The sequence below is a fragment of the Bos mutus genome, chromosome 7, assembly GCF_027580195.1.
Source record: "Bos mutus isolate GX-2022 chromosome 7, NWIPB_WYAK_1.1, whole genome shotgun sequence".
NCBI classification, from domain to species: domain Eukaryota; kingdom Metazoa; phylum Chordata; class Mammalia; order Artiodactyla; family Bovidae; genus Bos; species Bos mutus.
Window position 1 is genome coordinate 79,879,962 of NC_091623.1, and position 27,750 is coordinate 79,907,711.

Consider the following 27,750-nt stretch of genomic DNA (forward strand, 5'->3'; position numbering starts at 1 on the left):
GTCCTCCGGAAGTGGGTCCGCGGCAACTGCCACCTCCCGTCATCCCGCCTTATCGCCCCCCGCCTATCACCATCGCCACCAAGGGAGCACGGAACGTGACTCTGCAGGACTTGAGGTTGTTCTGCAGTTACTATTCACAGAACTGGAGAAGAGGTGTGGGCAGGACAGAGTGCGGGTGAGAAAGGACATGGGGACAAGAGTAAAGGCTGGGCAAGAAGGGGCGGGGCGGTGTGGCGGAAAGCCGGAGCTCGCGTCACGTCGAGCCGCGCGGGAAGAAGAGCGCATGCGCATGACACCTCGGCCGGGTGAAGTTTGGTGCTTGGACAGCTTCGCCAGGCCGGACTTGGGCGGGAAGGGGGCGGAGCGAGAGCCCGGAAGTGGGGGCGGAGTCGGCCAGGGGCAGTCTCGCCAGGCCCCCACGGTTTTACTGTCACAACAACATGCCTCTTTGGGGTTCTGAAGAAGGCCTAAGCTGGCCCACTCTCTGGATTCGAGTCCTGGTGAGAAGCAATTCTGGAAGCACCAAGGCCTGTGTTCACCCGTTCCTACGCTGAGAGCTCTGTAGCAGTACTAGAAGAAAGCTGTTTTGTTTATTGCTCACTTTTCTCGCTGCATCTCTAACGGAGGCAGGACCTTCCTTGGGTCTACTCATACAGTAAGCTCTACTCCCCCTCCCACCCCCAGGACAACTCTGTTCTACACGCATTGTGCGAAGCCCTTGTCAAGTATCAGTGTTAGTACGCACAAGTCTGAACCATGGTTACCGTTCTCTGAACAGCACAGAAGTTTTGCAGAGGTTAGATGGCTAGAAAGTGATAGGGGCTGATAGCGAACCTTCCAGTCTGTGACACTGACCTGTGTTGCCACTATCGTGTGCAAACAGTCTCCTCTTGAACCTTTCCACACCTTCAAACATTAGACTTCCAGTTTCCAAAATTGCCCTGGTTGATTTTTCTCTAAATGTATTGGTCAGACCTGTTCTTGACTTAAAACTGCATGCAAAAGCAGCTACTACTAATTTTTGTTCATATGTCGTCTACTTAATGACATGTTCTAGAATTTTGCCAGGGCTGTGCAACCTTTGTTTTTTTCCCCTTTTATTGAAAACTGGAACTTAGTCTGTAGTCTTCTGGAATATCTTCTTTGATACTGAACTGCTAAAATCCTTGGAATTTTCATATGTGATAAGAGTACTAGGAGGCTCTTTTGTTATAATATTTGACCTTTGACCTTAGTTCCTGCCACAAGGCCACAAAAACCCTTGGCATTTCCTGGGTGATAGGAATGTCATTTCTTCTAATGAGCAACTTTGTGTGGGCTCCTAGACAGCTTCTGAATGGGAGCTGATCATTGGAAAGATCAAGCTACGATTAGAAAGTTGGAATTTTTTAGCATCTCCCTCCTGCACCTTTCCTTGTGGGAAGGCTTCCCTTGTGGCTCAGCTGGTAAAGAATCCACCTGCAATGCCGGAGATCTGGATTTGATCCCCTGGAGAAGGGAAAGGCTACCCACTCCAGTATTCTGGCATAGAGAATTCCATGGACTATAGTCCATACTGTTGCAAAGAGTTGGACACTACTGAGTGACTTTGATTTCGTTCTCATGCCACCCCCTACCCTTGACATTGTATTGAGATGAGAGAAGGGTTGAAAATGGAGCTAATGATAAATCATGCTTAGGTGATGAAGCATCCTTTAAAATTCCAACAAAATGGGGGTTCAGAGAGCTTCCAGGTTGGTGAACACATCCACAAACTGGGAGGATGCAACACCCTCAACTCAGGAAGACAGAAGCTCCTGTGCTTGGGACCTGCCCCCTCCATGCCTTTCCCCTTCCCCCACCCCCATATCCCCACCCCAGGCCTTGACCTCTGTATATCATCTGGCATTCATCTATATCCTTTAATAAACTAATAAACATGGATAAGTGTTTCCCAGAGTTCTGTGAGTTGGTCTAGCAAATTACTGAATCCTCCGGGTATGAAGTCACAGGAACCTCCAGGTAGAACAGAAGTTAGGAGTAACTTGGTGACTTACTACTTGTAATTGGCATCTGAAGCAGAGTCAGTCTCATGGTACTGGTCCCTAACCTGTGTTTTCTGATGTTATTTCAGATTGTGTCAGAATTGAGTTAAATTGTAGGACAACCAGCTGGTATCCCAGAGAACTGCTTGGTGGGAGAAAACGCCCATGCATTTGGTGGCAGAGGTAAAGTATTCTGTATGAGTAGTAATGAAGACATGTAGGAAAAAGACTGCGTTTTTTAGTACATACGTTAATCTGACTTGCTGTTAACATCAGACTGAATCCAATAGGAACTACTAATTTTAGGCAATCATATGTCATCCATTTAATGACATGTTCTAGGATCTCGCCAAGATTATGGAAAGATTTACAGCCTCTGTTTCCCACCCCACCCCACCCCACCACCCTTTTGAAAATTGTAACCTAGGTTCCAGTTTCCTGGAATATCTTCTACCCACACAGTTCCTCCAGAATATTAGCAGTGACCAAGTTGCATATTTACAGTACTGGGAATGTAATAGTTACTAAGTCAGGAGTCTTGAAATGATTTTTTTATTTGGAAAGATGTCATAATATTAGAGGAGAAGGCACCCCACTCCAGTACTCTTGCTTGGAAAATCCCTTGGACGGAGGAGCCTGGTGGTCTGCAGTCCACGGGGTCGCTGAGAGTCGGACACGACTGAGCGACTTCACTTTCACTTTTCACTTTCCTGCATTGGAGAAGGAAATGGCAACCCACTCCAGTGTTCTTGCCTGGAGTATCCCAGGGACGGGGAAGCCTGGTGGGCTCCCATCTATGGGGTCACACAGAGTCGGACACGACTGAAGTGACTTAGCAGTAGCAGCATAATATTAGAAACAGTCTTAAGACAAAATTTATATTGCTGTCAACCTCACATAATACAGTTCTACAGATAACTTCCTGATACTTTCACAACCCCAAATTTACTCCACTCAGCTGGCTTTCTTATTGGAATTAATGGTAACACCACTTCATTTGTTCAGGCCATAATGCTGAGAGCCATCCTCATACTCCTCTCTTACAACCCCTGTCAATCTGTCTGAAAATCCTCTTGGCTCTATCTTCAAACCGTGTCTCAGGTTCAATACCTCGGTATTCTCACAGCCACCTTCATCCCACACCTGGACAACCCAGGTCCCTCTATCCTTACTTCCCTCCTCCGGTAGCCTGGTCTTCACACAGCAGTCAGAGTGATCCTGGCATTTTTCTGCTTAAAACCCCACAGTGTATCCCCAGTTCAATTGGAATAAAAAGCCAGTCCTTTCAGTAGACTACAGAGCCCAATACCAACTGGCCTGCTTACTCCTAATGGGCTTTGCTCACTCTGTCTCAGCCACACTACCTTCATTGCTATTCCTTGGGGAATATTTCTAGTGCAAAAGCTCTAGCTGTTCTCTCTGCTTATCAGTTCATCAGTCAGTTCAGTTGCTCAGTCATATCTGACTCTTTGCAACCCCATGGACTGAAGCATGCTAGGCTTCCCTATTCATCACCAACTCCTGGAGCTTGCTCAAACTCATGTCCATCAAGTCAGTGATGCCATCCAACCATTTCATCCTCTGTCAGCCACTTCTCCTCTTGCCTTCAAATTTTCCCAGCATCAGGGTCTTTTCCAGTGAGTCAGTTCTTCACATCAGGTGGCCAAAACATTGGAGCGTCAGCATCAGTCCTTCCAATGAATATTCAGGTCTGATTTCCTTTAAGATTGACTGATTTGATCTCCTTGTAGTCAAAGAGACTTGCAAGAATCTTCTCTAACACCACAGTTCAAAAGCATCAATTCTTCAGTGTTCAGCTTTCTTTATGATTCAGTTCTCACATCCATGCATGACTACTGGAAAAATCATAGCTTTGGCTAGACAGACCATTGTTGGCAAAGTAATGTCTCTGCTTTTTGATATGCTGTCTATGTTTGACATAGCTTTTCTTCCAAGGAGGAAGTGTCTTTTAATTTCATGGCTGCACTCACCATCTGCAGTGATTTTGGAGCCCAAGAAAATAAAGTCTGTCACTGTTTTCCATTGTTTCCCCATCTATTTGCCATGAAGTGATGGAACTGGATGCCATGATCTTTGTTTTTTTTTTTTAATGTTGAGTTTTAAGCCAACTTTTTCACCCCCTTCTCACTTTCATCAAGAGATTCTTCAGTTCCTCTTCACTTTCTGCCATAAGAGTGGTATCATCTGCATATCTGAGGTTACTGATATTTCTCCTGGCAATCTTGATTCCTGCTTGTGCTTCATCCAGCCCAGCATTTTGCATGATGTACTCTGCATGGAAGTTAAATAAGCAGGGTGACAATATACCGCCTTGACATACTCCTTTCCCAATTTGGAACCAGTCCATTGTTCCATGTCCAGTTCTAACTGTTGCTTCTTGACCTGCATACAGATTTCTCAAGAGGTAGGTAAAGTGGTCAGGTATTCCCATCTCTTGAAGAATTTTCCACAGTTTGTTGTGATCCACACAGTTAAAGGCTTTGGTATAGTCAATAAAGCAGAAGTAAATGTTATTCTGGAACTCTCGCTTTTTATATGATCCAACAGATGTTGCAATTTGATCTATCTGCTTATAAAGCTCCTATTCTGGATATTTTCATTACTCAGATATTTCCTCAAATGTCACCTTCTCAGTGAGGCCTTCCCTGACCAACCTATTTAAACCCTGGCCCTTACCACAGCATTGCCAGTATCCCTTTGTTGTTGTTCAGTCGCTCAGTCGTGTATGAGTCTTTGCAGCCCATCAACTGCAGCCTGTCAGGCTTCCCTGTCCTTCACCATCTCCTGGAGCTTGCTCAAACTCATGTCCATTGAGTCAGTGATGCCATCCAACCATCGCATCTTCTGTCGTCCCCTTCTCCTCCTGCCTTCAATCTTTCCCAGCATCAAGGTCTTTTCTAATGAGTTGGCTCTTTGAATCAGGTGGCCAAAGTACTGGAGCTTCAGCTTCAACATCAGTCCATCCAAATGAATATTCAGGATTGATTTCCTTTAGGATTGACTGGTTTGATCTCCTTGCAGTCCAAGGGATTCTTAAAGAGTCTTCTCCCAACACTACAGTTACTCTCCCTCACTCTGCTCCATTTTTTCAGTAGCACTTATCAACTCCTTCCATATTTATTATGCTTTACTACTTCCTATCTGCCTCTGCCTGCTTGAATGTCAGTTCCCTGAGAGGAGGCATGTTTGGCTGTTTGGTTCCTTGCTATATCCCAAGTGCCTGGACAAGGGTATGCTCAGCACTTAGTAGGTGCTCAGTAAACATTTGTGAAATGAATGAATGAATGAACTTGAACAATTATTTTCATGATGGAGTATTGTTATCTGGGCCTTTCTTACCTGCAGATACATGAACATAGTGGTAAGCATACTATGCGTATTTTGTATATGATATTTTTATCATCATACCATAAATACTATCATGTTTCTAAATATTTTCAGAATTACAACCACTTTTTCTTTTTAAATGTACTTAAACTTTTTGCATGCTTGTTATTATTTTTCAGACAATAGACTTGTTCAAAGGAAAAGTTAATTATTTCCCACCTCCACTTATCCTGCTGAAAGGAACCACTTTCAAATTTAGTGGATATCTTTCCAAATATTTTCTCTATACATACATATAAATATGTAACATGTACAGATTTCACAGTTCAAAGACAAGTATGTAACTTTATTTTCTGTAACACAAGCCAGTTTCTATTTTAGGCCTCACTTACTCTGATAGCAGAAAAACCAAGTGTAGTTAACTCAGAATAAATGTTCACACTTCATGATTTGCTTATGTATTAATGATCAGTTATGGTTTAATTCAGGCTTAATCCACCTGCAATGTGGGAGACCTGGGTTTGATCCCTGGATTGGCAAGATCCCCTGAAGGAGGGCATGGCAACCCACTCCAGTATTCTTGCCTGGAGAATCCCCATGGACAGAGGAGCTTGGCAGGCTGCAGTCCATGGGGTTGCAAAGAAACGGACCCAACTGAACGACTAAGCACAGCACAGCATGGTTTAATTCTAGTGAACTTGTTCTTTTCTCCTTTCACCTTTATATAATTACCAAGTTTTTTAAAGTTATTATAAAAGTATATATTCATTGCAGAAAAATTTTGTTGTTGTTCAGCTGCTAACAACAGCTGTCTGCCTCTTTGAGACCCCGTGAACTGCAGTATGCCAGGCTTCTCTGTCCTTCACTATCTCCCTGAATTTGCTCAAACTAATGTCTGTTGAATCAGTGATGCCACCTCCTCTGCTGCCCGCTTCTCTTGTCCTCAGTTTTTCCCAGCATCAGGGTCTTCCCCAGTGAGTCAGCTCTTTGTATCTGCTGGTCAAAGCACTGGAGCTTCAGTTTCAGCATCAGTCCTTCAATGAATATTCATGGTTGATTTCCTTTAGGATGGACTAGTTTGATCTCCTTGCAGTCCAAGGGACTCTCAAGAGTCTTCTCCAACACCACAGTTCGAAAGCATCACTTCTCTGGTGCTCAGCCTTCTTTATGGTCCAACTCTCATGTCCATGCATGAGTCCTGGAAAAACCATAGTTTTGACTGTATGGATTTTTGTTGGCCAAGCGATTCTCTGCTTTTTAATACACTGTCTAGGTTTGTTAATAGCTATTTTTCCAAGGAGTAAGCATCTTAAAATAGTAAGTCACAAATAAGCAAAATAAAAACCATATGTAAAGCCAGCAGCCAGAAATAATCAATTTGTTCTGTTCATATATATGCATATTTGAGTTCCTATTATAATTAGCTTTTATTGTTTTATATATTGCAAACATTTTTTCATGTCAGAAAATACACTTGCATGGCATTTTTAATGACTGTGTGGTCTCCCATTGTATAAATGTACCATAATTATTTTACCTGATTTTGTACATTTGGTTTGTTTCCAGCTTTTCATTTTTGTGGAATTACTTGTAGATGAATCTCTGTGCACATCCCTAATTATTTCCTCAGGATAAAACCCTTGGAACAGTTGTTAAAAGGTTGTGCTCACTGTTGAAGGCTTTTGATGGTGTTGTCAGTAGACCTACCAAATGGAGTCACTGCTTTCACTCCAGCAGGCAGAAGGATCCTTTTCTTCACATTGTGCCAACACCATCTTAAAAGTCTTCCACACTACCTTGTTTTTCGATGTTTTCTTGAATGTTTTCACAAGTATATTTTTTTCCAACATAATATTTTTCAGGTGATAATTATTTGGGATTCATTTTAGAAATTAGATCCTCTTTTATAATTTAATAGACTCCTCCTTATCTTATCAAGTATTCTTTGTATTGATTTTGGTCCAAAGCCCTATAGGGACAAAAGTCAGTTTGTATATTTGCTATTTGTGACATGTTCTTTTATTCTGGAATATATTGTAAAACTCTGACCCATAAAGAAATGGCCATATTCGTTTTCTCCTCTTATCTTATTTTACCTCTTAGCAACTTGTAAGACACTGGACTGTGCACCTCTTCTTCCAACACTATTCCCCTTTAATTCCCTTGCCACCACTCTCTCCTGGGTGCCCTCCTCCCTCTCTGACTACTCCTTCTCAACCTTCCTAACCAGCTTCTTCCTCTTCCCTTTTATTCTGTACCCAACACTTTCTGTTTATGTAATGCTGTTACCGAACTTAGGTCTGGATCCTCGTTGTCCAAAAATTATTACTCAAGAAAGAGAAAAATGTTTGTAAAAGGAAAGTTGCTTTTAATCAGAGTGCTGGCAATCTGAGGAGACAGTGAATTCAGTTTCCCTGCAAAGCTATCTCTGAAGATTCTGCTTGGCCATGATAGTTTGTAAAGGGGAAAAAAGGAAATAATCTCAGTTAATCATTGAAATAGGGGCACAGAGTTGTTTCAGTTCCCGACATAAAGAAAGCTGAGAGCCAAAGAATTGATGCTTTTGAACTGTGGTGTTAGAGAAGACTCTTGAGAGTCCCTTGGACTGCAAGAAGATCCAACCTGTCAGTCCTAAAGGAAATCAGTCCTGAATATTCATTGGAAAGACTGATGCTGAAGCTGAAGCTCTAATACTTTGGCCACCTGATGCAAAGAAATGACTCAGTGGAAAAGACCTTGATGCTGGGAACGATTGAAGGCAGGAGGAGAAGGGGATGACAGAGGATGCGATGGTTGGATGGCATCACTGACTCGATGGACATGGGTTTGAGCAAGCTTTGGGAGTTGGTGATGGACAGGAAAACCTGGCATGCTGCAGTACATGGGGTCGCAAAGAGTTGGACACGACTGAACGACTGAACTGAACCGAACTGAATCCTGTTATCCTAAGATGTAAATTATGGGAATGGGTCTGGTAAGACCTTTACAACCTTGAGACATTCTTTTGATTTACTGTAATAACCAATTTAAAAAGCATATAGCTCTCTTGTTAAGACTAGCAAGGGGGGCTGTCTCCATTCCCCCTTCTGATGTCTATGTCAGAAGCTTTCTCTGTCCCTTTTTCTCTTTAATAAAACTCTGCTACACAAAAGCTCTTAAGTGATCAAGCCAGGTCCCTGGTCCCAAAGCTAAATCATCTTCTTCAGAGATCACAAATCCCACATTGTTCAGCATAAGCTATCAATGTCAAGACAAAAGGAACCTCTCAGGAGAGTTCTTTCCTGCCAGAAGCTGCTTTCAATCCCAGTATGAGTCACTTGGCTTCCATTATCAACTCCACAAATAAGCCCCCAGGCCTCTTCTCCTCATCCTCCAGGCCCATATATCCAGCTACATACTTGGACATCTCAACTGGGTCCCCTCACAGACAGCTCTAATGCACGTGTCCAAAACTGACTCACAGTATTCCTCCCAGCTCCTCTCCCAGCATTCCCCTTCTCAGTGAGTAGCTCCATCATCCCATGAAATACTTGTGCCAGAATTCCAAGTCCTTCACAAAGTTTCCACCTCTAATCAATAAACACACTCCTCAAGGTTCATCTCCCAATTACTTCATGCTGCGCTTCTCTCTGTCTTTTCCCAACCTGGGCCAGTTGTTACAGCTCATACCCTAACCATAGGGATTGGGTCACAAAGGACTTGAGCTTGGCCAGCCAGTTCCTTCCTGGAATTTACCGAACTAGGAGAAGGTTTCTGTCAGATAGCAAACCACGAGCACAAATGAAAATAGTTTCAGCTTTTCTATTTAAAGGACGAAAGTCTTGGAGGACACTTGCTCAAGATTTGTGGGCCTTGCTCAACCTTTTGACCTTCTGACATGAGTTGATGCTCAAACTATGTGCAATATATATAGTAAGTGCTCAGTAAATGTTGGTTACTATTCTTATGATTAATTCTGAAAAGTTTCAGTCTAGTACTTTTTGTTTGTTTCATTTGTTCTATTCCCATCTTAGGAATACCAGTTTTGTATATGTTGGGACTCATTTGACTACTTCCACTTCCCTCATTTTCTGGTCTTTGTTTCTTTGCCATTTGTCATGTTTTTTGAATAGTTTTTTGTGCATGCATGCATGCTTGCTCAGTTGTGTCCAGCTCTTTGCAATCATGTGAACTGTAGCCCACCAGGCTCCTCTGTCCAAGGAATTTTCCAAGCAAGAATACTGGGAGTGGGTTACCATTTCTTCCTGTAGGGAATCTTCCTGACCCAGGGTTCAAACCAGCATCTCCTGCATTGGCAAGCGGATTCTTTACCACTGAGCTACCTGGGAAGCCCCTAGTTTTTTTAGTTATACTTATTTTATTTTTGATGTTTCTAATGTTCCCAGGCAAATATCAGGTTAATACAGTTAAGTTCCCCCAATTTTCCTTAAATTTAAAATAAAATTCTAACAGTGCATACTTGGTTTTATTTTTTCATTCTTCCAAAATGTATGATTTAGTGGTTTTCAGTATACTTGATACAGTTACACAACCATCACCACTTATCCAAAACACTTTCATCACCCTTGAAAGAAACTGCATGTCCATTAGCAGTCACTCTCCTTTCCTGCCTCCCTCACCCCTATGAACCATTGATTTACTATACATCCCTATCAGCCTGTTCTGAACATTTCATATGAATATCATCAGACGTGTCTGCTTCTTAGCGTAGTTTTTAAGATTTCATCCATGTTATAGTATGTATTAGCACTTCATTCCTTTTTGTGGCTGAATAACTTTTCACTGTATATATGTTGTTTATTCATTCATCAGTTGATAGATATTAAGTTGTTTCCACTCTATAGTATCTGTTTTTGCCATTGTAATATAAGGAATACATAAAAGGAGACTGGACTGCAGCCTCCACATAAAAGCCTACAGAATCCTCAGATGAAGAAAGGTATTTGGGAGAAATTTGTGTTTTCTGGGGAACAGTGGATGTGGGCCAGTGCCCCCCTAGATTTGGGGAAATCCCAATTTTAAATGATCTGTTAACCCTGTTCTTGTTATGCACATAATCATTACACCATGTATCTTCTGTGTCAGATGGAGACAGTCCTGACCATGGGCATGTTCTGACTTTGTCCTGTCTTCTCACTCACTCAGTCCTTGGCCTGGTTGGTATTCATTCCTGAAATACCCTCCACCTGTAAGTCTCTCTTCATGTGGGTTTTCTTAATCATTATACTATTTTCTAAAATCTGCTCCCATTAGCACTTCCAGGAGGTGAGGGTGGACTTTTCTAGAACACTGAAGACAGATAACCCCTACTCCCTTTTTTATGTCCCTTGTGGCTAAAAATAAATAACTAAAAATTGGGTGTGGGGGCCTGGAGTTATACTGCAAATATGGGGCTAAAGAGGATGTGACTAGCCCAGACATCTCCGTAGCTGATGTGTAAAGCTGAAGACTGTGTAGTGTGCCATAGGGAATTCAAGTGAAACCCAGAATATTAAGCAGAGACTTAGGATGAAGGTGGGGTGGTAGATGGAGGACACTTGGGAATTTCAGTTTAATCATGGGATGAAAGCTATTTAAGTACACTTAAAATCATAGCACTGCCTTGCTTTGTTTCACAGTGAAGGATGCACTTACTGCCTTGTGTCTGGTCTTTCCTTATTTAATCCTAGTATTATTTTAATTATATTACTTTGGAGCATTTCTCCCCAACTAGATTATGAGCTTCTTACAAGAAGAGACCCTGCTTACCTCATAATACTCATGTTTCTGAATTTGTTCAATGCAGCGAACATTTACCTGCCAGCTCAGATTCTGGCTCCTCTGATTTCTGTGGACTTGGGAGATTCGGTTTCCTTTTCCAAGGCTCAGGTCGTGAAATCTGCCTTTCATTCTTGGCAAGGCATTCATGAGGATCAAGTGAAACCAAGGCTATGGGAACCCTTTTAGAACTGAAAAGAGCTATGTAAGTATCTGTGGTATTTAGAAGTTTCCAGATAGCAATCAGTATGCCAGGGTGCTAGTCGTTTTGAGCTTTCAGGGGAGGACCCCTTAATGCCCTTTCCATCTGAGAACTGAGAAAGCCCTGAGCATCCCCTCCTTTAGGAAGCTGCTCCCATTTCTCACCTGGCCTCTCCCTTTTCAGGACTCTCAGAGTGTGATCATGCCACAGAGAAATCCAGTCTGCTTTTAAACACCTTTCTTTAACCATATTATAAGTTCTGATTGTCACTAGATCGGTTGGTTGGTTTTCAAATCTGTGAATTTGCATTTAAACCAGCAGCATTCTTAAGTCAGTATTCCTTTAGACCAGCTCCATCAGAAAGGGTTTTCCAGTTACCTAGTGAATATTTGAACCTTCAGATACTGATGCCAGGAAGCTGAGGTTTTCCTGTAGGGCCTCCACTAGTGGGGAGTGGTGCAGAGAGGGGAGGAGAGGGAGAAGGGCAGTCAAAGGAGAACAGTCTGAAACAGAGATGTCTTTTGCCTTCAGGATGTATCAGGTCACAGGAGAGAGGAGACTGGTTATCAAGAAAGAACAAAAAAACTTACAAGTAAAACACTGAAGACAATGCAGGAGTACAAGAAGTATGTAAAATTAATTTGGAGTATTTCCTGAAGGTAGGTTTGAAGGGAACCAGGAGAGAGGAATCCCTGGTTTAGGGGTCATATCCTTCTCTACTTGAAGTAGAAACTAGCTCAAATAGGAATATTTCTAATCTTTATCATCTAAACTGAGCCTGGTGCCAGGAGCTTGGATGCTGATCCTGATTGCAGTGACCAGGTTTCACACATCCCAATCAAACCCTTTAAAGCATCTCCTCATGTAGGAGCAGTTGAGAAGTACTTTTGGGGAAAACAATTTTAACGAATACCTCCAAAGCAAAACTATAACCTCATCATAATTCCTTTATTTCTTTTGAAATGGGTTTTAAACCAGAATAACTATTTCTAATTGTTAGAAATATTTTAAATAATTGTCAGTAATAATCTTTACTAATCATGAAAAGAGAAACACATACATTGGTCTTTTTCAAAGTACCATTTCTGATCTTCTGCTCGGTATGTGAGTTGCTGTTTTCCACCTTATTTTGTGGTAAAGGTGTGGTACTCATGTTCCCCACCCCCATGCCCCCCAAACCAGTACCAGACTCCCCTAGAACAGTGGAAGAACAGAAGTTAAAGGCAACCCTAACCCCAGCAGACACTCATCAGGTATCACCTGGAAGCCGTTCAAGGCAAAACCCAAAAACGTTTAAGGGACCCCTAGCTTCTTGGAGGTAATAATCCATTCTGCCTACTGCCTCCCAGTTATTTCACCGCTATATGACAGTCACCTCTGCATTGTATCACGCACTGATTTCATTCCTGGTAACTGTTGAAGGACTGACCTTTTCAGATGATTGGCGCTTCTAAATAGATCCATTTGAGGTCATGTCTGGGGGAATATTAAGCTTGCATTCTCACATGCCTTCTTGAGTGGGTGAAAAACAATTGGAATTTCTGTACAGAATTGGGTGTGATGTATGAAATGGATCCTGTTACTCAGCTGCAACCCAGAGTGAGGCAAATATCTCAAGAAAAACATTTGATATGCATTTTTCTGGGCTTTGTCAATACCTGAAAACAAGAGGCAGTTTCTTCCAAGGAAGAGATCATGGATGGTTGGTCTGAGGAACACAGAGATTCCAGATTGATTTCCCCTCCCTCAGCTTGGGGTGCCACATCTTCCTTATCCACCCACCAAAGTCCTCAGAAGTCTTCTGTTACTAGCTCAAATGCCTCTTCCTCCTTGAAACCTCAGTCACTGTCAGCACTGATTTGTCTTTCCCTTGGAATTCATTGTGGTACAGTTATCCCTAGTGTTACTCCTTTCCTCATCTCTCAGTTTCACCTCACCCCCAGCAGTATCTTGAGAGACCCCAGTGGAGTATGAACAGCTGCAGGATGCAGCAGATGTGAGCAGCCACAGAGGAAATCGAAGTCTCAGTGAAATCCTATATGGAAACCCAGGCAAGCTGTGAAATCGAAATTAAGAAAGGTAGAAAAAAAATGTAAAATGTTGAAGATTTAGCCTGATAAATTTTGAGCAAAAGAAGAAAGAAACATGATATAGTGGATAAGGCAGAACTTTGGGCTCAAATCTGAGTGAAGTTTACAAAGTCCACTCAACCAGATCCCTAGAGGAGAGATAGAGCCAAGAAAATGTTAGAAACTTGGTTGTAGATTTTACAAGATTGAACCAAGAGGGCCAAGTCTGTGGGGTAATGGAAAATAGAGTAGGCACTCCAAGAATAATACATTGTTTTCTCATTTAAAAAGTAAGGAAGCACAATCTGAAAAGTATGGGAAAGTGCAAGTTTAGGCCTGCGTTGAGAGATGCCATGGCATATCATTATGCCTTGAGTTCAGCTGCCACCTCCGCCACAAAGTTCTGTGCCCATGGGCAATTCTTTAACCTCTCGATGCCTAAGTTCCTCTACCTGCCAAATGGGAAATGATAATGGCCACCTCATGGTATTCTTGTAAAGACTGGAGGAGTTGCCAACAATGGTGCCTGGTACATAGTGAGTACTATGTTATTTTATTACACATGAAATTTGGAAGTTCTCCTTGGTGATTTATTTGGAATCAATAAACTTTAGGAATAACCTTATCAAATTTTTCATAAATGATGAAACACAGTGTCATTATGTGACCTTTATAAGCCATTTGAATTGCATTTTATTATCCACCAGTCTCTTTAGGACATTTTTAAATGACTTCATGTATTTAAATCTTGTCTTCCAGTATGACTCTTGAATGCAGGAAGTTCTGTCTTAACCTTATGTGACACAATGTGAGGCACATATATCAGAGCTTACTAATACCTGTTAGTTCCTTTAAAATGCAAACTTTCAAATGTATCCCAATGACAGTCATTTACACATTAGCAATAAGTTTCTTTCTTTGTAAGTATTTATTTGGCTGTTAGTTGTGGCACTCAGGATCTTCAGTCTTCCTGTGGCATGCAAACTCAGCTGTGGCATGTAGGATCTAGTTCCCAGGCTGGGGATCAAACCCAGGACGCCTGCGTTGGGAGCATGAAGTCTTAGTGAAGCCACTGGATCACCAGGGAAGTCCCAGCTTCTTTCTTTTTTAATGCCATCTTGGAAAACCCAGATGTCCCTGGTAGAAAGGTCTGGATAAGTAAGTGTTAACAAAGGGAGAGAAGACCCCAGAAGGAAATGTGGCTGCGGCAGCAGATCTTGCTGGGTCTCGATAGAGGAAATAAAATGTGTTTACTGAAAAGTTTTATGAAAACAAAACAGAAGGTATAACAAGGACCATGACTCATACTTTTCAACTGCCCCCTCTGTCCAGCTATGGCAGGCTCCTTTTCATGTGTTTTTCCGCAGATGTTGGGCCCCTGTCCTCAGGCTCACAGCCCATTGAAGAAACTGGTCAGCAGCTTCGAAAAACAACCCAGGGCATGGAAGAAGGCCCTGCAGGGCCCCAGAGCTCAGAACTTGACCTGAAGCTTTGACCAGGAGGTAACATTTGTCCTTCCTATTAACCAAATGTAAGGGAACTGTTGGAACAGCAAGGACACAGGAGGATCGAATCATTTCACTAAACTCCATTTGTGAGCCGTTTCAAATTTACCGATTTCCTGCTGGGGCAGTGGGAGAGGGAAAATGAGAAGAAAAACCAAGTCCAGTGGTCTTAATTCTGAGGGCCTACATGGGGCAGAGAATATGCTTTGATGGAAAGGCAAGACTTTTCTCTGGGATATGTAGAATTGGAGGCAAGGGGAGGCAGGAGGGAGGTTGGGAATGTAGGCTCTGGAGGAGGGAAGTAGGAAGTGAGTTCTGTCCTCCCAGTGGGCTTTCCCTCCCCAAGCAGATCACTAGCACAGACGGGAGTGACTATTAGGAGAGATGGGGGTTCCGTTCAAAAGCTGGATGGGCTGGTGACTGTCCCTTTGCCACAGAGCTAGAGTGGCAGTGCAGCATGCATCCCAGAGGTCTGGCATGCCAAGCTCCAGGAGGACCCCAAGGTCAAGTGGACAGAGCAGGAACAGGGTTTGTGCCATCTTGCCAATCTACTGCCCTGTCTGAGAGGGTGCTCTCCAGATGAGGTCCATCAGGGGCCTGTGGGGTGTATAGCCAGCAATGAAAACTGAGGGGAGCAGAAGGAGGCTGAGCCAGATGTTCCCCCTTCTTCCCAGCAACGATGCCCACATCCTGTCCAGCCTACATCCATCCATCAGATGTAGGAACTTCAAAGTAGAGACAGGGTGTACAGCCAGTTGAGTTGCCAGATAAAACACAGGACACCCAATTAAATTTGAACTTCAGACAAACAAGGAATAATTGTTATTGCATGAGACATACACTAAAAAAAGACTATTCCTTGTTTATCTGAAATTAAAATCTTACTGGCTGTCCTGATTTTTTTAAATTGTTTTGCTAAATCTGGTATTTCTATTAACAGGACAACATGCTAAATGAATCTCAACATTTTTGAGGATGGTATTAAAGTAATAGGGTCTTGTCATGTCTGGGCAGTTGTAGGAACTTCCAGAAGTGGTGCTGAGTTCTCCAGGCTCTGGGATTTTGTTACTGACTCCCAGGTGACAGTTTCTTTTCCAAGCACTTGGCCCCTCTTCCCTCTGGGAGCTATGAGAGAAAAGAAAAAAGAAATATACTATACAAGCTGATTTGATGGGCCAGCCAAAGGAACTGGCAGTAACTCAGGGGTTTCAAACTGTGGGTCACAACTCCTGCAGGTTGTGAACCCAGGTCGTGCCAGCATGAGTAGGGGATAGGGTGGATTAGGGAAGGGGATCAGAGTGTACAGCCTGTATTTTTTTTTCAACTGCTCTCCCTTTTTAATCAATTTTACACAATGATATTGTACATGAGTAATCACAGTAAGAGACAGGATGGGTTTCCTATACACATACAAGACGTACAAGCTCATTCACTGAGGCTTTTAGAAGGTTTTATCAGTACAAAACTTGTTAATACAGGTGAAGCCCAAGAATACAGTAGACATGACAGAACATCAACTCAGCAGAGGTGAATTCTTAAGGCGTTTGTCTCCTGCCCACACTGTCTGCCATGAACCAAGTATAGAGGACTTTCTCTCTCGGGTATTTAACCTTTGATGAGCACAGGCCTGTGGGACATGCAGCTTCACAGTGACCCCACAGCTCAACCACACCAACCTTGACACAAGCAAAGGATATCTTCCTTTCTCCAAGTATTCTCAAGAGTAAAAAAGCTATTCCTGGTCACCCTACTCCTTTGGGTAACCTACATTCTAAAATATATGATTATTAATCTGGTAACATTCTCAAGCATTTTTGGCAAGATATCTCAAATATCTCATCACTGTTCATCTACTCACTAAAAATTCTTTGAGCTTCATAAAGATTGTTTCTGATTTTCCCCTCAAAGTATGACAATTACATACAGAATAAATGTGCTAGAGTTAACAGAACTAAACAGAGGGCAGACTTTTCCTTACAAAATAAAGCAGTAATGGAGATATAAGAGAATAGTCTAGTATACACATTAATGGAGGAAGCTGAGTCCACTAATGATTCTGTCACTTCTACCCAATCCACTAACAGTTCTGAGCGAGTGTGTTTCTACTTTCCTTTTTCACACCCAATCTCATTAGCCACAGGAACTGTTAAAAGTTCACAATGTTGACCTTCACTTGGCCCATGGAATTCCCATGATACGCAATGGGGAAACTGCCCACCAGCCCTCACAGTCAGCTACTGCTTCCCATGGCCAGAGCTAGACCTCATCACTGCCTGGGATGGGTTTTAGTTCTCTCACTTACATACCTCAGGAACATAGAGGTTCAAAGACTACATTAAACAAAGGCTTGCAGGACACATTAGGGAAAGAAAAACCCATGCATCACATCCACATCTATTTTCCATCCTTCACAAAGCCTAACCCTCTTACAACAAAACAGGCTTTTGTAAGCAGGTTTTTAAAAAGATAAAGCAGGAGAAATCAGTAACTGGCTGTGATTTGACCTAAAGTAGAGAAAGAAAACAAAATGTTTGCTAGATTTTAAAAATGACAATTTTACAAAGACAATCTTCAATCTGTAATTTTATTACTTAACTGTCTCTAGAAGCAGAGTATTAATACAAAATAAAAACTGATTTTTTCATTAGACAATTCCACAAAATTTCAATAAACATTTAACATTCATTATTTTAGTAAATTTTATGTAATAATCCGTGACTACCGAAGGTTTCCTATGTGTGATTTTATACTTTTGCACAATCCTTCATATAAACTAGGTACTGGGAGGAAGTGTGGTAAGAAACAGCCAAAGGACAGCTGTTCCTCTTTCCTGAAAGTAAAATCAAATTACTATCTATCTCACACCCACCACTGCCATGCACACAGTTGTTAGTTGCTGAGTCGTGTCTGACTCAGTGACCCAGTGGACTATAGCCTGCCAGACTCCTCTGTCCACGGGATTTCCCTGACAAGAATATTGGAGTGGGTTGCCATTTCCTTCTCTACTGCTTGTATTTTATCTCAAAAAAATCCTGTATCTCTGAGTTATTGTGTGTATACATGACTAACAATATTTCTTACTGTAGTCAGGGTCCAAAATGTTTGAAAGACACTAATGATGATGTTGAGGCTTGCAGGACATTATTGTGAAAACTATTGGATCAACAGCCAGGATGAGTTGGTTTCACACCCATGGGTTAGGGTAAGCTTTGCCTTGTTCTGGAGAAATCACCCTCTGGAACCATCTTATCTTTTCATGGAATCTTCAGTCCCTGCATATAAATGGCCAATGCTTAATTTAAATCATTTAAAGTTCCCAGGTTTGTTCATTTTGTTTACTGTACTGTAATAACTTATTAAAAACTTACATGGAATTGAACATTGTTGCACCTGGTCTTAGGCATTAAATATGTTATAATGTGGGACTAAAGGCATTGTCCAAATGGCCATAGTGGGTTTTCTTAATTTATTTTTTTATTGAAGGATAATTGCTTTACAGAAAACCATAGTGGTTTTAACATTTGCTTTATTTCCTCCTCTAAAGGAAAGGTTTTTCACTGAAAAATCCATGGAGATTACTTGGGATAATTCCCCAAAGCTACCCTAAATGGTTTTGACAGAGTCATAATTTCTCTCATGCAAAGAATATATGATGCTTTTACTTAGAAAGTGGAAGAAGAAATGTTTGCAGTTGTACTTTGAATTTTTAAAAAATTCCTATAACAATTAGCTCTTGATTCAGAAATTATAAATAAAGCTATTTTATCATCCAGTGTCACTGAAACATTTTGTCCTGTGATGTTTTAGTTTTTATTGTTCTTAGAGATTTAATTTTTATCTTGCCCTGTTTGTCGGAAATAGCTTATAAATATTAAGTCTAAATACTTATTGTCCTGTACCAATTGCTCCAACCTCTGTTTCTTCAAATTTTGTATTTATATATGAATGAAGTGGATTTGCCATGCTTTTTCAGTAGGGAGATACTGTTTGGCCATGGAATGTACAGGCTTTGGAGGCAGATACACCAGGATATGAAACTAATTCTGACACACAGTACACTGTGACACACAACACACTATGATTTTGAAAGGCACATAACGCCTTAGAGCCTCAACATCCTTAAATGTAAGATGGGGGGGAAGTACCTAACTGGAAGAGCTATTGTGGAGTTTATATGAAAGAATAAAGACTGGCATGGGGAAGATAATGCTATATACTCACCAAAGTCCATTTGTGTTTCCTCTTTATGAACTTGACAGTACGTTTTAAACCTCCCTTTAATTAGTTTGGGGCTATGTGACTGGGTTATGGTGTGGGCTATTTCTAGGCCTGGCTACCTAACCTGCTCCCATAGAGCACACATGTTTTAGATCGTGTGGCTGCAAGACGAAGACTGCTCAACTCACATAAGACTGTGTAAGCAAGAAATCAACCTTTCTTTGATTCTTTCTTCCTGGTAGCTCAGCTGGAAAAGAATCTGCCTGCAATGTAGAAGACCCTAGTTTGATTCCTGGGTCGGGAAGATCCCCTGGAGAAGGGATAGGCTACCCACTTCAGTATTCTTGGGCTTCCCTGGTGGCTCAGACAGTAAGAATCTACCTGCAATGAGGGAGACCTAGGTTCGATCCCTGGGTTGGGAAAATCCCCTGGAGAAGGGAACAGCTACCTACTCCAGTATTCTAGCCTAGAGAATTCCAAATTCCATGGACTCTACAGTTAATGGGGTCACAAAGAGTCAGATATGACTGAGTGATTCTTTCAGTTTTTATTCTTTAAGGCCATTAAGATTTTGAGTTTGTTGCTACAACATTGACTAGCCAACTCTGACCAGTGGGGCTTCTCAGGTGGCACTAGTGGTAAAGAACCTGCATCCCAATGTAGGAGGATGTAAGAGACTTGGGTTTGATCCCTGGGTTGGGAAGATCTCCTAGACGAGGACATGGCAACCCATTTCAGCATTCTTGCCTGGAGAATCCCATGGCTAGAGGAGCCTGGCAAACTACAATCCATAGGGTCACAAAGAGTCGGACATGATTGAAGTGATTTAGCATGCATGCAAACACTAAACAATGCATTTGAGATACTAAGTGTATTTTTCTTAAATGTAGGTAGATGTAGGTACTTGGATATAGAAACTTAGATACAGATAGAAAACAGTAAATTTTAGCATTTAAGGTATCTATGAACCTTAAAGTATAGTATGAGTCCTTTGATATATATTAAGAGTAAAAAAGAAGACAGAGTATATACCATGTCACATTTTGTGTAAGAAAGAAGGGAAAATCAAGATATACATATGTATTTGCTTATTTTTGCCCCCCCCCAAAAGAAAGTATAGGAAAAGAGAAAACAGAAACTGATAAAAATGATTACCTATAAGGGGTAGATTGGAACAGAGTGGAGATAGTGTTCATGGGAGTGAGACTTCTCTGACTAAATATGTTTATACAGTGTTGATTTTTGAGCCATAAAGTTTATGTATTCAGAAATAAGAGTAAATCATAAAAGGAAAATGCCCTAAAGTTGGACCTTAAAAGAAACACATGGCCCAACTCTAAATAAAATTGGTCATTCAACCAGCAATGAAAAAGAAGCTTATTTGGGATAAACTAAACACTCTTCCAGCTGAGCTATTTCAAATCCTGAAAGATGATGCTGTGAAAGTGCTGCACTCAATATGCCAGCAAATTTGGAAAACTCAGCAGTGGCCACAGGACTGGAAAAGGTCAGTTTTCATTCCAATCCCAAAGGCAATGCCAAAGAATGCTCAAACTACCACACAATTGCACTCATCTCACACGCTAGTAAAGTAATGCTCAAAATTCTCCAAGCCAGGCTTCAGCAATATGTGAACCGTGAACTTCCTGATGTTCAAGCTGGTTTTAGAAAAGGCAGAGGAACCAGAGATCAAATTGCCAACATCCACTGGATCATGGAAAAAGCAAGAGGGTGCCAGAAAAACATCTATCTCTGCTTTATTGACTATGCCAACTCTGTGTGGATCAGAATAAACTGTGGAAAATTCTCAATGAGATGGGAATACCAGACCACCTGACCTGCCTCTTGAGAAATCTCTATGCAGGTCAGGAAACAACAGTTAGAACTGGACATGGAACAATAGACTGGTTCCAAATAGGAAAAGGAGTACATCAAGGCTGTATATTGTCACCTGGCTTATTTAACTTATATGCAGAGTACATCATGAGAAACGCTGGACTGGAAGAAACACAAGCTGGAATCAAGATTGCCGGGAGAAATATCAATAACCTCAGATATGCAGATGACACCACCCTTATGGCAGAAAGTGAAGAGGAACTCAAAAGCCTCTTGATGAAAGTGGAGAGTGAAAAAGTTGGCTTAAAGCTCAACATTCAGAAAACGGAGATCATGGCATCCGGTCCCATCACTTCATGGGAAATAGATGGGGAAACAGTGGAAACAGTGTCAGACTTTATTTTGGGGGGCTCCAAAATCACTGCAGATGGTGACTGCAGCCAGGAAATTAAAAGACACTTACTCCTTGGAAGGAAAGTTATGACCAACCTAGATAGCGTATTCAAAAGCAGAGATATTACTTTGCCAACAAAGGTCTGTCTAGTCAAGGCTATGGTTTTTCCTGTGGTCATGTATGGATGTGAGAGTTGGACTGTGAAGAAGGCTGAGCACCGAAGAATTGATGCTTTTGAACTGTGGTGTTGGAGAAGACTCTTGAGAGTCCCTTGGACTGCAAGGAGATCCAACCAGTCCATTCTGAAGGAGATCAGCCCTGGGATTTCTTTGGAAGGAATGATGCTCAAGCTGAAAGTCCAGTACTTTGGCCACCTCATGCAAAGAGTTGACTCATTGGAAAAGACTCTGATGCTGGGAGGGATTGGAGGCAGGAGGAGAAGGGGATGACAGAGGATGAGATGGTTGGATGGGATCACTGACTCGATGGACGTGAGTTTGAATGAACTCTGGGAGTTAGTGATGGACAGGGAGGCCTGGCATGCTGCAATTCATGGGGTTGCAAAGAGTTGGACACGACTGAGCAACTGAACTGATCTGAACTGAAACACTCTTATTCTGACTGCACATACATTTTATTGGAAAAGAGGAATGTCCAGTATAAGAGGGGAAAAATAAAGGAGAATTTAAGAAAAACACTGCTAAATACCAATAACAATATAAACTCATATAATTCATATTCCACCTCCTTGCTCTCCATACATATACATATGAAATAGTTGTGCTCCTGAAGGATCCTAAAAATTATATTCTAGTGACAATGAGCCTACCTAGTCCCCTTATTTTGCATTTCCCAATAAAATAACTGCCACAGGCAAGGATAATCAAATGGTACTACAATCACTACAGGAAAGGTAGTTGGGCAATAGGTTATTCCCACAGGGGCGGAGTACCACTTCACAGATCATTACTAATTTCAAAGGGAAAGTTGTTCCTTTGATACCCGATGCAATGTATGCCCCCACACACATATGCATGTGGCCTTGCCTGTCCCTGGGGACCCACTTGCCCAGACTGCTGGGTAAAGTGGCCCAGTGACAGTTGTAAAGCTCCAGCCTCCACCTTGTCACCTCACCTCCTACGACAGATGTCCCTGCTTTGACATGGCTGTCATTACACCTACCAGAGTCAAAGCTGCAGCAGCTCCCATGCCTGGGTCCAAAGCAGTGGGACCCATGGAGGCCCTGGTTTTTCCAGTAGCTGCCCAGAGGCACCTGGTAACACAGCCGAGACGTACAAATGCATCAACACCCCATAGGAGTGTTGATTCCCCAGATGAGTCCTCCAGGATGTGATGGTGTCACGCAGCAACTCCAAAGATGTCCCACATGACAAAGTGACAAGCAGGCCACTTGTGAAGTCATTGGCAGCTCAGCAATAAATCACTTTTTATTTGTTTCCCTCCTTTTCTGCCTCAATTCTTACCCTTCCCTTTTTTTGCTCCCATGAGATTGTACTCATTATAAAACACTAGCATGTAAACTTTGCCTCAGTCTTTGTTCCCAGGCAGGTGCTTCTCTGTGGAGGTATGGCAGTCACCATCTCCACCCAGTCACCATTAGGGTCACCAGTAGTGGAAAAACCCAACATATGGACCTCTTCATAAAATGAATGAAGATGAACCTTCATGAGGTGGAACTCTTCAGAATGCTCTGAAGCATTCTTGCAAACAATGTTTAACCCCAAACGAATCAAGCTTCCAGATCTAATTTCCATTTTAAGGGCAACATAGGCTTCCCTGGTGGCTCAGATGGTAAAGAGTCTGACTACAATGCGGGAGACCTGGGTTTGATCCCTGGGTTTGATCCCTGGGTTGGGAAGATCCCCTGGAGAAGGAAATGGCAACCCACTCCAGTATTCTTGCCTGGAAAATCCCATGGACAGAGGAGCCTGGTAGGCTATAGTCCATGGGGTCGCAAAGAGTGGGACACAACTGAGCAACTTAACTTTCTTTTCTAGGCTTAAAAGTTAAAGAACACCATCAGGAAGAAAGCAGACACATTAAGAATGTACAACTCTATAAATCCCCTGGCCTGGACTCTTCAACAGTCAATGTTGTAAGTCAAAACCAAACAGAAGTTAAGATGGGGGAGATTTTCCAGGTTAACCTCCAGAAAGACTTCACAAACCTTGATTAGATCGTGGGGGAAACTGCATAGAAATCTTCAGGGGACAATTTAAAAAATTTAAAGTGTGGAAAATTCTTCAAGAGATGGGAATACCAGACCACCTGATCTGCCTCTTGAGAAATCTGTATGCAGGTCAGGAAGCAACAGTTAGAACTGGGCATGGAACAACAGACTGGTCCAAATAGGAAAAGGAGTCAAGGCTGTATATCGTCACTCTGTTTATTTAACTTATATGCAGAGTACATCATGAGAAACGCTGGACTGGAAGAAACACAAGCTGGAATCAAGATTGCCAGGAGAAATATCAATAACCTCAGATATGCAGATGGCAGAAAGTGAAGAGGAACTCAAAAGCCTCTTGATGAAGGTGAAAGTGGAGAGTGAAAAAGTTGGCTTAAAGCTCAACATTCAGAAAATGAAGATCATGGCATCCCGTCCCACCACTTCATGGGAAATAGATGGGGAAACAGTGGAAACAGTGTCAGACTTTATTTTGGGGGGCTCCAAAATCACTACAGATGGTGACTGCAGCCATGAAATTAAAAGACACTTACTCCTTGGAAGGAAAGTTATGACCAACCTAGATAGCATATTCAAAAGCAGAGACATTACTTTGCCAACAAAGGTCTGTCTAGTCAAGGCTATGGTTTTTCCTGTGGTCATGTATGGATGTGAGAGTTGGACTGTGAAGAAGGCTGAGTGCCAAAGAATTGATGCTTTTGAACTGTGGTGTTGGAAAAGACCCTTGAGAGTCCCTTGGAGTGCAAGGAGATCCAACCAGTCCATTCTGAAGGAGATCAGCCCTGGGATTTCTTTGGAAGGAATGATGCTCAAGCTGAAAGTCCAGTACTTTGGCCACCTCATGCAAAGAGTTGACTCATTGGAAAAGACTCTGATGCTGGGAGGGATTGGGGGCAGGAGGAGAAGGGGAGCGACAGAGGATGAGATGGCTGGATGGCATCACTGACTCGATGGACGTGAGTCTGAGTGAACTCTGGGAGTTGGTGATGGACAGGGAGGCCTGGCGTGCTGCGATGCACGGGGTCGCAAAGAGTCAGACACGACTGCGTGACTGATCTGATCTGATCTGGATATTAGTTGTGATTGTAGAATGATTATTACTTTTCTTAGGTGTGATAGTGGCATTGTGTTTATATAGGTAATTGTCTTTATTTAGAGATTCATGCTGAAATATTTAAGGATCATGATGTCATATTGACAACTTAGTTTCAAAATTTATGTATGTCAGTGTATGTGTGGTGGGGGCAGGGAAGAGAGAGCAAATGTAAAATATTAACCATTCTGTTTAGAGGGAAGGCCTTCGTGGTTCTTTCAACATAAAATGTTTTAAAATTTTCACAATAAAACTTAAAGTGTTTTTAAATTGTCAGAAAAAAATCTAGGTAAAATTCAGGATACATTCATACTTGAAGAAATGTTTTAAACTGTTTTTTATTTTCCTCAATTGGTCTCCAAAAGGCAGTCAATACTTTATCAGGGATTAATTCACTTCCCTCAAAATGTATGTGAAAGTAGCTCAGTCGTGTCCAACTCTTTGGACCCCATGGCCTATAGAGTCCATGGAATTCTCCAGGCCAGAATACTGGAGTGGGTAGCCTTTCCCTTCTACAGGGGATCTGCCTAACCCAGGGATCAAACCCAGGTCTCCACATTGTGGGTGGATTCTTTACCAGATAAGCCATAGGGAAACCCAAGAAAACTGGAGTGTGTAGCCTATCCCTTCTCCAGTGGATCTTCCCAACCCAGGAATCGAACTGGGGTCTCCTGCATTTAAGGCAGATTCTTTACCAATTAAGCTATCAGGGAAGCCCTTCAAAATATGTGTTCACTCCCAAATTGCTGTGCTTTCAAAAGTTATTTAGTTCTAGCAGGTGTCTAGCAATTTCCCACGTAGAAAGAATTTGATACCATTGTTGTACATCTAAATTCTTGTTGACAAAGAAGAATTTGTCAAACCAGCAAGTAGCACAGAGAGTCTCTTCCTTTGAAAATCTTTTTGGTGTGCAAACTGAATATTCAGGCACTGAGGCACCATGGAGAAAATGTTTTTTTTAGAAGTAAATTTTGATTAATCTGGTCGAGGCATCAGTTATCTTTCCCATGCATTACAAATCTTGTTTAGGATTCAGATAGGAATGGCTTCATTCTCTATAGCTGTATTAGCAACAGGTAGACACTAAACAGGAGAAGGCGATGGCACCCCACTCCAGTCCTGTTGCCTGGAAAATCCCATGGATGGAGGAGTCTGGTAGGCTGCAGTCCATGGGGTCACAAAGAGTCCGACACGACTGAGCGACTTCATTTTCACTTTCACTTTCCACTTTCATGCATTGGAGAAGGAAATGGCAACCCACTCCAGTGTTCTTCCCTGGAGAATCCCGGGGACAGGGGAGCCTGGTGGGCTGCCATCTATGGGGTTGCACAGAGTCGGACACAACTGAAGCGACTTAGCAGCAGCAGACACTAAATAACTTTTAAATATGATAATATACAGTTATTTCAGGCTTCTATTACTAAAACTACTTCCTGACTCATGGGGAAAACTTTCCAAGCTTGTTGTTGTTGTTGTAGCTATTTTAATTGATTTTCAGAGAGTTTTCTATTATTATCATTCCTCTAACCCACAGCTTGCACTTTATTCCCCAGATGCCTCCATTCCAAACACAGTTGCTACTCCCATACCCCCTTCTGCTCTCATCAAGGTGACTGGCTCCAGGTCAGCTGATCTTCAGCGCTTCCAACCAAGACAGTGCCAGGAAGCCATGCACCCTTACATTATATTCGTGCTAACTAAACTGGCTTGACAATGCTCTGGACTCATAAAGGAGTCCCCCACAGGTTGGGTTATCTCTGCTTTATCCAGGAAGGGGCCCTTCTTATACCCATAGAATGCTTGTAGTATACGAATGTGCATTTTCCCCTACTGAACAGCAGAACTCCTCACTTAAGGCTGAGTCCATAGCCACTGCATTAGGTTTCTGCTGCATTAATGCTGCATAGCAAGTGACCAAAAATCTCAAAAAAAAAGCCATTGATGTTTCTTTCAGGCCAGCAAAGGCAGCTCTGCTTTAGGCTATGCACTGGTTTAGGGCTGCTCCACTTGTCTCTTGTTCTCTGGACCAATGGCTACTTGGGCAGGCTCTTCTCCATGTAGGGTGGCAGCTGTGTTGGTAGGGTGAGCAGAAACACATGGCCTTGGCTTAGAACTAACATACTGTCGCTTCTGCCACATATCGCCCTGGTTGATTTTGGGATCCATATGGATCCCAAAATCAATGGGATAGGGAAGTACTCTCCATCCTGGTGAAACTTGCTAAGGGCAGGGAGAAGAGGAAGAATTGCAGGCAGATAATTCAGTTGACCTCAGTCTTCTTTGCAGCTTGGCGCATCCTTGCAACTAAGTTATGGCCAGTGGGATGTGAGGGGGAGCAATGTGTACAACCTTCAGGCCTTGCCCTTGTAAGGATTAGGCATGCCCTGTCTTCCCCCTGCCCATTACCTGGAGGGCATGGTGGGATTGCAGCAGTCACCCAGCCCAGAGGCAGATGGCACAGTTGTCCTTCCAGTCCTACCTCTGGACTGTTACACATATGTCATTTACACTGCTGGATTTTTGCCCCCCTGTTATGGCATCTTAGAACCATAGTTATTTAGTACACTATCCATTCATTCAACAAGTATCTACTGAGTGTCTTCTCTGTGCCAAGCATTGTGCTAAGGCTTGGAGGAAGTAACAATCAGCAAAAATAAGAAAGAGACTAATGTATGTTGCCTCCTTCAGAGTAATCCCTGAAGGTGGTGGGAAAGAGTTCAGAGCAGCATACAGCAGTAAATCAGCTTCCTTTACTATCTCTGGTTCTTTTCAGTTGCAGTCTGCTGCTGCTGCTGCTGCTAAGTCACTTCAGTCGTGTCTGACTCTGCGACTCCATAGACGGCAGCCCACCAGGGTCCCCTGTCCCTGGGATTCTCCAGGCAGGAACACTGGAGTGGGTTGCCATTTCCTTCTCCAATGCATGAAAGTGAAAAGTGAAAGTGAAGATGCTCTGTCGTGTCCGACCCTTAGCGACCCCATGGACTGCAGCCTACCAGGCTCCTCCGTCCATGGGATTTTCCAGGCAAGAGTACTGGAGTGGGTTGCCATTGCTGTCTACTACCATTCATTTCTGAGAACACTGTTTTCTTCCCTCC

General features: G+C 42.4%; 1 long non-coding RNA gene across 3 annotated transcripts; it reads left to right on the forward strand.

Annotated features, from left to right (window-relative positions):
* The first annotated feature begins 181 nt into the window (after positions 1–181).
* On the forward strand, positions 182–27,750 carry LOC138988536 (uncharacterized). Of its 3 annotated transcripts, none has more exons than XR_011464814.1 (7): positions 182–655; positions 2,114–2,207; positions 10,458–10,560; positions 11,158–11,334; positions 11,863–11,990; positions 14,768–14,902; positions 27,429–27,750. It is a non-coding gene; the product is annotated as an uncharacterized lncRNA (long non-coding RNA). The 3 variants fall into 3 exon arrangements; XR_011464813.1 differs by lacking the exon at positions 27,429–27,750 and adding an exon at positions 23,372–24,056; XR_011464812.1 differs by lacking the exon at positions 27,429–27,750 and having other exon boundaries at positions 14,768–18,284.